Source organism: Bombina bombina, chromosome 2 (genome assembly GCF_027579735.1).
Source record: "Bombina bombina isolate aBomBom1 chromosome 2, aBomBom1.pri, whole genome shotgun sequence".
Lineage (NCBI taxonomy): Eukaryota > Metazoa > Chordata > Amphibia > Anura > Bombinatoridae > Bombina > Bombina bombina.
Genome location: NC_069500.1, coordinates 1,147,936,453 through 1,147,949,395, shown reverse-complemented (window position 1 = coordinate 1,147,949,395; position 12,943 = coordinate 1,147,936,453).

Below are 12,943 nucleotides of genomic sequence, written 5' to 3'. Positions count from 1 at the left end.
AACCCCTAAACCTCAAAACCCCTACATCGCAAAAAAACCTATTTACCCTATTAACCCCTAAACCGCAAAAATCCTACATCGCAATAAACCTAATTAACTTATTAACCCCTTAAACCGCCAAAACCCACAACGCAAATGACTATTTAAATAACTAAGCCCCCTAACCTAACACCCCTTAAATTAACCCAAATTACCTAAACTAATAAATTCTAAAAATAAAAAAATAAAAAGTTTACAAAAATTAAAAAAAGGCTAACGTTACAGAAAATAAAAAATCAGATTACCAAATTTTACCAAATTAAACCTAATCCCTATGAAAATAAAAAGCCCCCCAAAAATAAAAACACCCTCTACTCTAAGAATAAACTACCAGTAGCCCTTAAAAGGGCTTTTTGCAGGGCATTGCCCCAAGATAATTAGCTCTTTTACAAAAAATACACAAAGTCCCCCCTAACAGTAAAACCCTCCCACCCATCTGTGTTGCTACATAAGTAGTGCAGTTGGATACAACATCTATATTATAATATTATAATAATTAATATAGATAGTACTATAAAGTATACTCTTTAATTTAAAGGTATACTATTTTTTTATAAAATAAAAAAAAATGGGTTAAAGTTTGAATTTAAATGAAAAGTTGTAAAATAAACTATAGATAAGAAAAATATAAGAAAGATAATGCAAATAGGGGTTTGCAACATCTGTATATTATTTAGGAAATACGTTTCTTTAAAAAAGGGGTTACAACACCAGTAGATAACTATATATATATATACATATATATATATATATATATATATATATAAATTCAAATAAGATGCACTCCAGAAATCCCAATATTGGTTCCCTGGGTGCTGCTTAAAATATCAATATATCCACAACGAAAGAGCACTCCAAGGGTCTTATTACAGAGATCACTTTATTTCTGTGAACGTTTTCGGATCAAAAATGATCCATCCTCAGACTTACAAAGAACCTAAACACTTACCCACCACCAGTGCCTTTAAACATCCTTAGGCCCAACGTCACGTTCTCCAATGTAGACCCGCCCCCAACATGGGGGAGGCCATCACAGGCAGCATGTGTGGGCACAATAATAAACTTAACTGAAATCTAAATACAGCATGATAGGTTGTGAAGATACACTAATAATAGAATACATCATTGAAACAATGTTTTGGTGCTATACATTGTTACCTCTTTGAATTGCCTACACTAGTTTTGGTATAGGTCTAGGTGTATAGAATTTCTTTGGTTAATATCCATTTGTAGAATATTGTGTGATTACCATCTCGTTTAACTTATGCTGTACGCTATGATATGATGCTTAGGTTGCCTAGCAACCGTTACACAACTCCGGATTTAGTACTTCCGGTTTTGGCTGCTGTATGTTTACGTTCGTGACCATGGAAAACTCTGAGATTCAATTGTATGGGATGTTCTGGTTACCGAGCTACAGCTTGCCCTTCCCGGACCTAGTACTTCCAGTTTTGGTTGCTTTATGTTTTACATGAACTATGATAAATATCACGGAATATCCTTTATTTGTCATGATGATTCAAAACATTGTTTCAATTATGTATTCTATTATTAGTGTATCCTCACAACCTCTCATGCTGTATTTAGATTTAAGTTAAGTTTATTATTGTGCCCACACACGCTGCCTCTGACGGCCTCCCCCATGTTGGGGACGGGTCTACATTGGAGAATGTGACGTTGGGCCTAAGGATGTTTAAAGGCACTGGTGGTGGGTAAGTGTTTAGGTTCTTTGTAAGTCTGAGGATGGATCGTTTTTGATCCGAAAACATTCACAGAAACAAAGTGATCTCTGTAATAAGACCCTTGGGCCCATAGTTATCAAGGTCTGTCGGACCTGATCCGACAGTGCGGATCAGGTCTGACAGACCTCGCTGAATATGGCAAGCAATACGCTCGCCGTATTCAGCATTGCACCAGCACCTCACAAGAGCTGCTGGTGCAACGCCAGCAGGGGGGTGTCAATCAACCCGATCGTACTGGATCAGGTTGATTTCCGGTGATGCCTGTCCGCCTGCTCAGAGCAGGCGGACAGGTTATGGAGCAGCGGTCTTTGTGACCGCTGCTTCATAACTGCTTTTTCTGGCGAGCCTGCAGGCTCGCCAGAAACACGGGGCATCAAGCTCCAATCGGAGCTTGATACATATGCCCCTTGGAGTGCTCTTTTGTTGTGGATATATATATATATATATATATATATATATATATATATATATATATAAGCATCATTGCTAAATAAAGTGTTGCAATATCTGTAACATTATAGCATAAATAAATGTTGTTGCTACATCTGTAGACTTATAATACATAATCTATTTTGCATGTATTTAGGACAACAGTCCATCCAGATAAAGTTGTCACTATACCTGTTGGTTATATAAATATACATTTTCAATAAGTTTGGCAAATAGGGTTTGGCTAAACTGGTATATTTATTATATATATAGGACAGTTGAACATAAAAAAGGCAGTCACTACACCTGTAGAAATATTTATATATAGATTAAAGCAGTTTGCACTATAACATTTTTGCTACTTTGTTAGCTTAGTTATATATCCTGTAGCTTTATTAGAAGTTACATATTTTCAATATATTTAGGACAGCAGTCCATTCAAATAAGGGTGTTGTTACACCTGTAGGTTATATACATACAAATATTTGTATATTACACCTGTAGATTAATTTATATATATAGATAAAAGCAGTGTTGCTAAATAAAGTGTTGCTATATCTGTAACATTAAACAGCTAAATGTTATATGCAGCAACTGTGATACATTACATTTTACAAAAGAGCAGCCATTAGACAAATAATTTAGTCAATGCTGCAGCAAACGAAAAGTAAATATTGAAGCAATTAAAGTTGCTCCTTTAATAGAAAGTTTAATGACAGGAAGTCATAAACTTTAAAAATAAAATTACAAAAATATTAGATCTTTTAATAATTCATTAGCATTTGCTTCAATGGGGGCGAATATTTCTCCTCCTCCCAGTTATGGCCCTTACTGTTTTAGAATTAATGGATAAATATATCACAGAACTGGATCACTACATCCTTCCAATGAGGATAATAGAAAGTTTGCACAACTGTATATTCTTGATCCAGATGAGGCTGCATAACAGCGCCTTAAGATTGATGAAAATACAAATTGCAACCCTGAATTAATGACTGAGTTGAGTTCTTTTATGGCTTTAAATAATCCTTTTGCAGAAGCATGTAAAATGTTATATGAAGTAGAACAAGAATGTTTAGAAGATGCAGCTCGAAATGGTGTTACACCTGCAACTGTGACCATGGCAATAGTGCAAGATCGCAAAAACGATCAACGTAGATATAATGCTCCTCGGTGTAATGAGGTAGCTATTATTTTCCAAAATGCGGATGGTGAACCTCCTCTTGAGCGAGATCTTATTATTCATTGTCGAAGTACAAACAATGAAAAAAAACCCAGAAAGGATAGGTATTTTAGATCCAAATTTGGAACCAATGTTGTATCCACTTCTACTCCCTTTTTGGGATCAAAGTTGATCACCTAAAATGAAATGTAATTATAACCCTACTACAGGTAGAAATATAAGAACTCAATCCTTAGCAAAGCCAAGAGAAAGGGTCACACAAATGCAATTTTATGGGTATATACTTTCCATCCGTCACAAGTTTAACCCATTTCTGAGTGCTGGGAAATTGACTCAGCAGTACTTTGTAGATCTATATGTTAAAACAGAAGGTAATCGTTTAAACTATGTAAGCCAAAATCAGTCAAAATTAAGAGTTGAAAAGTATACAGATCTCATGGACCATCTTCAAAATGTAGCTGCAGAGCAGGGCTTACTTCCTGGAAAAGCAGTTATACTTCCATCCACATTCCAAGGTAGTCCCAGAAACATGGTACAGAATTACCAAGATGGCATGGCTATTGTAAGAAAGTATGGGGAGCCTGATTTTTTTTATAACTATGACATGTAATCCAAAATGGTCAGAAATTGTTTTAAATCTGAAAGAAGGTAAAGCAGTTGAATTTCGATCTAATTTAGTGGCAAGAGTTTTTCATTTAAAACTTCAAGAACTTCTTGACGATATCACAAAGAAACATGTTTCGGGTAAACCAGCTGCCAAAGTTCATGTAAATGAATTTAAAAAACGTGGGTTACCTCATGCACATATTTTGCTTATATTATGTGCACAAGGTAAGCCTTAAAATGTACAAGTTATTGATAGCTTTATTTGTGCTGAAATACCTGACATTGAAGTCAATCTATGCAATTGTTACCAAACACATGATACATGGGCCTTGTGGGGAGCATAATCTAAGATCTCAATGTATGGTTGATGGGGTTTGGGCTAAGCAATTTACGAAATCTTTCCATGAAAAAACTTTAATCAATGTAGATGGTTATCCACTTTACAAGAGAAGCAAAAAAAGACTTTCAATTGAAATAAATAATAAAAAAAATAGATAACTCTTGGGTTGTACCATGCAACCCACATTTGACATTAAAATACAACTGCCATATTAATATTGAAAGCTGTGCTTCTATAAAAAGTGTAAAGTACATATTTAAATATATTTATAAAGGGCATGACTGTGCAAATATTGCAATTAAAGAACATGAAACACTTCTTCATGATGAGATAGGTTCATTTATGGATTCAAGATATATTAGTGCTCCAAAAGCAGCATGGTGGCTTTTTGGCTTTCATATGCACCATCAATCGCATACGATTGTGCAATTACAAGTTCACCTTCCTGGAGAACAGTCAGTATATTTTACTGAAGACAATATTGAAACTGCAGTAGAAAGAACACATTATAGCAGTGCTTTCCAAACTGTGTGTCGGGACACACTAGTGTGTCGGCAGCAGTGTGTAGGTGTTTCCCTGCTTTCCGTCTGCCTGCTACACATATCACATGGTTGACATGTGACTGATACCTAGTGGGTCACAGATCATCTTAGCCTATTGGCGCAGCTCAGTGGGAACTGAAACTATTCCCATTGGCGGCACATTGGCTCCTGACTGCACGTGTAGTCTCCTCAATCGGCTTGTGACTGCACATGTAGTCTCCTTAATTGGCTCGTGACTGCATGTGTAGTCTGTGAGTGGGACAGCAGTTTGCAGCACGGGAACTAGTCACTCAGACTCACCGAGCTCTGAGGGCAGCAGCTTAAACTCTGAGCAGAAGTCTGGGGTTTTTTTGCAACTAGCTCCCAGTAGTGCATTGCTGCTCCTGCTCTTGATATATGGATAGGAAGTGGAAGCTTAAAAATGCTTGATGATGAAATGCGAGTGTCTTTATCTAATATTCCACCAAATATTCAGAAACTGTGTTCATCCCATCAACCTCATATATCCCATTAAAATAGTAAGTAGCTATTGGTGTTAAACTTTTTTTTAATTCTTGCACATACATACTGTTACTTGTAAATACTTTTTGTTATTATATCATTTATGTATGTGTCGTATCTCTTAAAACAAGTTTGTTTAACCTCATTTTTGCTAGTACAACTGAATTACTGTGTCGCAAAATGATGTAGGTCTAAAAAGCATGTCACCAACATGAAAAGTTTGGAAAGCTCTGCATTATAGAGACACAACTTTGACTTCTTGGCTTAAATTAAACAAAGAAGATTTGTCAGTTCATGCATATCTTTACACTGATATACCTCAGCATTTTGTTTTTCATCAAAAGACAACAACATGGAAAAAAAAAAAAAAAGAGTACAAGATCGAGCAAATAACACTATTGGTCGTATGTACTCTGTAAATTTAATTTCAGATGTTGAGAGATTTTGTTTATGCTTGCTTTTACTTCATGTTAAAGGAGTAACTTCTTTTGAAGATATTTGTACAGTTGATGGTGTTCAATTTCACACATTTAAAGAAGCGGCTCAAAAACGTTGTCTTTTTGAAGATGATCAATCTTGGGATTTAACTCTTCATGGAGCTGCAAGTGAAATGATGCCTCGACTGCTTAGAGAGCTTTTTGCTCATATTTGTGCTTTAGCATCTCCACCAAATGCTAAAGAGCTTTTTGAAAAGTACAAAGAAATTTTTTTGAAGACTTTTCAAGACATCCAGGTCACACATCAGAGTGTCAAACTTGTTTAAATTTTGCACTTAGAGATATTCAGGATATATTAATTGTTCATGGAAAAAATTGTCAAGATTTTGGTTTACCAAATCCTCCAAACAATTTACCTGAAAATCCCAGAGATCTCTATGATGCTTCTTTTGTAAGTTATACTGGAGTTTAAATGAAGGCATATTTAATGACCTTCAAAGAGAAAGTTTTGAAGAAATAATTGCTGCATCGGAAAATGACAGTTTACCACAAAGTTGTTATTTCCTTGATGGTCCAGGTGGTAGTGGAAAAACTTACCTGTACAAGACTCTGTTGAGGACAATTAGAGGAAATAGTGAGGTAGCATTACCAGTCGCCTTAACAGGTATTGCGGCAAATTTGCTGGAAGGTGGACGAACATACCACTCACAGTTGAAGTTGCCAGTTCCTCTGGTGGATACTTCAACATCTTCCATGAGGCAAACTTCTAATGATGTGCAATTGATCCGTAATGCAAAGATAATTATTTGGGATGAATCAACCATATCTTCCAATGATGCACTTAGATGTGTCGACAAACTCCTTCAAGAGTTGATGAACAACAACAAACCATTTGGAGGCAAAACTATTCTGCTCGGAGGTGATTTTAGACAAACTCTTCCTGTTGTTGCACATAGAAGTAGAGCAGCTATAGTTGAAGCCAGTATAAAATTTAATTCACTCTAGCATAAGTTCAAACTTTTTAAGCTGACTAATAATGGTAGATCTGTTGATCCAGAGTTTAGCTCTTGGCTTTTAAAGCTTTTAGATGGACCACTGGCAAATGAGCATGGTTTGCATGAAGACATCTTTAAAATTCCATCCCAAATGATATGCAAAGACTCCATTGCAAAGGAGATTTTTGGTGAAGAGTTAAAAGATTCTGATGCTTTTAAGTTTTTCAAAAATGGCCATTTTATGTCCAAAAATAGTGTTGTTGATAAAATCAATGAAGAAGTACTTACTTGAGTACAGATTCCATTGATGATGAATCACAGGAAGATAGGGATAACTACCCAGTTGAGTTTTTAAATTAATTGGCACCTTCTGGAATGCCAGTTCATAAATTCAATCTTAAAAAAAGGTAGTATTATTATGCTTTTGCGTAATCTTAACACCAAAAGAGGTCTTTGTAATGGCACCAGATTAAATGCGAAAGCATTGCGTGAAAATGTAATTATTGCACAAGTATTAACAGGTACAGCTGAAGGGGAAAATGTTTTCCCAGTTAAATTAGCATTCACTATGACCATTAACAAAGCTCAGGGAAAAACTTTAGAAAGAGTTGGCATCTATTTGCCAGAGCCAGTTTTTAGCCATGGACAGTTATATGTAGCTTTTTCAAGGGTAAAAAGCTCTGCAGATGTAAAAGTTAAGGTCATAGACGGACAAGAACAAGGGAAATTAATAACTGGAAGTGATGTCTGTTTTACTAAAAATGTATATAAAGAAATATACTTAAAGTAAATGTAATTTAAAGATATCTGCAGATAAAAAACAGAGGCGCCACCATGGCCTAGTACCACCAGAACAAATGTAGAGAGAAGCAGATGATGATAATACTCACAAACGTAAAGCACCCAACGGTGCCAGTGGGGCAGACTGGAACTTCACAGTGGTCCAGCTCACTGTATTCTGCCAGCAATAATGTTTGATCAGATGGCCTTTGGGGAATGTGTCTGTTGCCTGTATTGACACAAAAGGCAAACAACCATAGCCCAGTAACATTTAGACAGGGGCAGAATAATACAATAAAGTTGCACTTACAGAAGAATTGCACCCCCAATTCTAATTCTAATTAGAAAGTTGCTTAAAACTGCATGCTCTATCGGAATCATGAATCATGAACTGTCCCTTTAATTGTGTTTCTAGATCAAACCTTGGAAAATGAAAAAACTGTTTTTTTACAATAAACAAACTGAGAAAAAAATGTATAATGAAATTGTTATGGCATAATGTAAATAAATAACAGATCATACTCACGTACCGTAAACCCATAATGCTCCAGCTCAAATGTATAAATGAATCATTTACAAGTATTGATACGTTTATTTTCCCACATGTAAATTTCTATTGCTGTTTCACACTGTACAAGGGTATTAAAGCAAACATCAATAGTGTAAGGGATAGGCCTGCTGAATGGTCATTGTATTAGTTATCTGCATTTGTTTAAATGTGTAGGTGTTAAGTTCAGAATGGGAAGTATGGTTTACTTTCTACTAAGGTAAGTATATTAACCCCTAAACCGCCGCACTCCCGCATCACAAACACTAGTTAAATTTTATTAACCCCTAATCTGCCATCCCTAACATCGCCGACACCTACCTACATTTATTAACCCTTAATCTGCCGCCCCCAATGTCGCCGCAACTATAGTAAATGTATTAACCCCTAAATCTAAGTCTAACCCTAACCCTAACACCCCCCTAACGTAAATATAATTTAAATAAATCTAAATAAAATTACTACAATTAACTAATAGTTACATTGTAGCTAGCTTAGGGTTTATTTTTATTTTACAGGCAAGTTTGTATTTATTTGAACTAGATACAATAGTTATTAAATAGTTATTAACTATTTAATAGCTACCTAGTTAAAATAAAGAAAAATTTACCTGTAAAATAAAACCTAACCTAAGTTACAATTACACCTAACACTACACTATAATTAAATTAATTCCCTAAATTAAATACAATTAAATACAATTATCTAAAGTACGGAAAAAAAAAACATTAAATTACAGAAAATAATACAACAATTACAAGTTTTTAAAAATAATTACACCTAATCGAATCCCCTAATAAAATAAAAAAGCCCCCCAAAATAATAAAAAGCCCTACCCTATACTAAATTACAAATAGCCCTTAAAAGGGCCTTTTGCAGGGCATTGCCCCAAAGTAATCAGCTCTTTTACCTTAAAAAAAAGTACAATACCCCCCCAACATTAAAACCCACCATCCACACACCCAACTCTACTCTAAAACCCACCCAATCCCCCCTTAATAAAACCTAACACTAACCCCTTGAAGATCACCCTACCTTGAGAAGTCTTCACCCAACCGGGCCGAAGTCCTCAACGAAGCCAGGCGAAGTGGTCCTCCAGACGGGCAGAAGTCTTCATCCAAGCCAGGAAGAAGAGGTCCTTTAGACGGGCAGAAGTCTTCATCCAGATGGCATCTTCTATCTTCATCCATCCGGCGTGGAGCGGGTCCATCTTCAAGACATCCGACGTGGAGCATCCTCTTCTTTCGACGTCAACTGTAGATTAAAGGTTCCTTCAAATGATAAAAACAGGAGAAAATGACAGCGCTACACTGAATCAGGTGGGGCACCCGTAGAACTTCCCCTTTAAAAAAATAATCAAAAAGTAAAAACGGGGTGTATCTAATATCTGTTTCTCAGAAGACACACAACCACTCCCCTATAGTATAAACATATGGGACATAAATACAATCACCGACGTACACAACAGATATGTGAAAATACAACAGTCCCAAAATAAAACAGTCCCAAAACCATAGCTGGTTTAAGTCACACAAAAAGCATATAGACTGATTGTAGCAGGATTGGTGTGTTAACTTAGCTGAACCAGATGGAGGCAAAGTTTGTTCAGTAAATGTGCATACACGGCAAATCCGACGTGGTAATGATTGAATATATGCTGAAGGATCCTTACAGGAGTAGCTGATGAATCACGGAACTCCAGCTATGTGTATCCCGTTGCAGCAAGCTGTATAAGAAATGACAAGAAGAAAACAGCGCATTATTCAGGTAAATGACACACACAGAAAATTGCACACTTACAAGATGACAGTAATGTATGAGCGGTAATGCCCTCTGGCTAGTTGTCTTTCGCCTGTAGCAAATCTCAGCGGGAACACCTCAGACGCCGACCAGCAGCACCAAGAGACCCACTTCCTGTCACATACGGCAGGTGCCAAAGAGAAACTCAAAAGAGCAGCAGTCCTAAACACTTTGATGGTAGGAGTTAGTTACCTACGCGTTTCCTCTGCACTCGGGCAGACTTCTTCAGGGGTATATGGAAATACATATACCCCTGAAGAAGTCTGCCCGTGTGCAGAGGAAACGCGCAGGGTAACTAACTTTTGAGTTTCTCTTTGGCACCTGCCGTATGTGACAGGAAGTGGGTCTCTTAGTGCTGCTGGTCGGCGTCTGAGGTGTTCCCGCTGAGATTTGCTACAGGCGAAAGACAACTAGCCAGAGGGCATTACCGCTCATACATTACTGTCATCTTGTAAGTGTGCAATTTTCTGTGTGTGTCATTTACCTGAATAAACGCTGCTGTGATTCGTGGATGCGCTGTTTTCTTCTTGTCATTCCTTTAAATGATTTCATCCAAGATGGCGTCCTTTCAATTCCGATTGGCTGATAGAATTATCAGCCAATCGGAATAAAGGTAGGAAAAATCCTATTGGTTGATGCAATCAGCCAATAGAATTGAAGTTCAATCCTATTGGCTGATCCAATCAGCCAATAGGATTGAGCTCGCATTCTATTGGCTGATTGGAACAGCCAATAGAATGAAAGCTTAATCCTATTGGCTGATTGCATTAGCCAATAGGATTTTTCCTACCTTAATTCCGATTGGTCTGGAGGACCACTTCGCCCGGCTTTGTTGAGGACTTCAGCCCGGTTGAAGACTTCTCAAGGTAGGGTGATTTTCAAGGGGTTAGTGTTAGGTTTTATTAAGGGGGGATTGGGTGGGTTTTAGAGTAGGGTTGGGTGGTGGGTTTTAATGTTGGGGTGGTATTGTACTTTTTTTACAGGTAAAAGAGCTGATTACTTTGGGGCAATGCCCCGCAAAAGGCCCTTTTAAGGGCTATTTGTAATTTAGTGTAGGGTAGAGATTTTTATTATTTTGGGGGGCTTTTTTATTTTATTAGGGGGATTAGATTAGGTGTAATTAGTTTAAAAAACTTGTAATTGTTTTATTATTTTCTGTAATTTAGTGTTGTTTTTTTTCGTACTTTAGATAATTTTATTTGATTGTATTTAATTGTAGTTAATTTAAGGAATTAATTTAATTGTAGTGTAGTTTTAGGTGTAATTGTAACTTAGGTTAGGTTTTATTTTAAAGGTAAATTTGTATTTATTTTAACTAGGTAGCTATTAAATAGTTAATAACTATTTAATAACTATTGTACCTAGTTAAACTAAATACAAAGTTGCCTGTAAAATAAAAATAAACCCTACGATAGCTACAATGGAACTATTAGTTATATTGTAGCTATCTTAGGGTTTATTTTATAGGTAAGTATTTAGTTTTAAATAGGAAAAATTTAGTTAATTGTAGTAATTGTATTTAGATTTATTTAAATTATATTTAAGTTAGGGGGGTTAGGGTTAGACTTAGTTTTAGGGGTTAATAACTTTAATATAGTGGCGGCAACATTGGGGGCAGCAGATTAGGGGTTAATAAGTGTAGGTAGGTTGCGGCGACATTGGGGGCGGCAGATTAGGGGTTAATAAATATAATGTAGGTGTCGGCAATGTTGGGGCAGCAGATTAGGGGTTCATAAGTATAATATAGGTGGCGGCGGTGTCCGGAGCGGCAGATTAGGGGTTAATAATATGATGCAGGTGTCGGTGATGTCGGGGGCGGCAGATTAGGGGTTAATAAGTGTAATATTAGGGGTGTTTAGACTTGGGGTTCATGTTAGGGTGTTAGGTGTAGACATAAATGTATTTTCCCCATAGGAATCAATGGGGCTGCGTTAGAAGCTGAACGCTGCTTTTTTTTTTTCAGCCGGCTCTCCCCTATTGATTCCTATTGGGAAATCATGCATGAGCACGTTTTACCAGCTCACCGCTACTGTAAGCAGCGCTGGTATTTAGGTGAGATGTGGTGCAAAATTTTACTCTCCGCTCACTTTTCTGTGGCTAACGCCGTGTTTGTAAAAACCCGTAATACCAGCGTTGTCTGTAAGTGAGTGGTGAGCATAAACTGCTCGTTAGCACCGCACACCATTACCGACAAAACTCGTAATCTAGCCGTTTACTTTTAAATATGCTCTCCTGTGTAAAATGCTGCTCCACTTGTAATGAAGGCCTTATATTTATTTGTCTACATTGATATTATGTTCTTTTTTTCTGCAGCAGTGCCATTCTTTATAGATAACACTTTTGACCCAATGTAGATATTCAAATCAGTTTGTAGAATTGACTAATGGTCCAGTAGAATAGAATATTACTGCAGCCTATCTGGTGTATAAATTGTAGTAAATGTATTTGCTATTCTCATTGAGCAGTGCATTGCTGTCAGGCTGATCAAGTTCATCCAATACAATTGCAAGCTGTTGTTTGAGGGGACATCCCTCTCACCTGGATCTTAACATTAGATCTATTACTATCATTACTCATTTTGATAAAGGTGATGCCCTTTTAAGAGCTGGAGGATGACAGCTTGTGGCCTCAAACATGGAGTTCCTATATGTGGCCTTTCATTACATCTAAATCCTAATGTCCAAGAAATCCAGCTTTGTGAAGTCATCATGCATCTTACACTGCAATACAGTGTGTACTTTGCAAAACAAATCAGTCAATTCTTGTTCTGCACTAATAATAGATGAAAAAATAGGATGTTGGAGTTAGCTAAGCAATCCTTGCCATCTGTTTCAAATTCCACCATGAATAAAAAAGAATATGATGAGGACACATTGGATCCAATCACTGTGCCAGTTAATCACTGGTAATGCCCAAATTCAAATCTGCAAAAGACACTAGAACACAAGCACAACTACGATTCACAGGGGCTACATAATTTATTAAACAGAAACAAACAAACA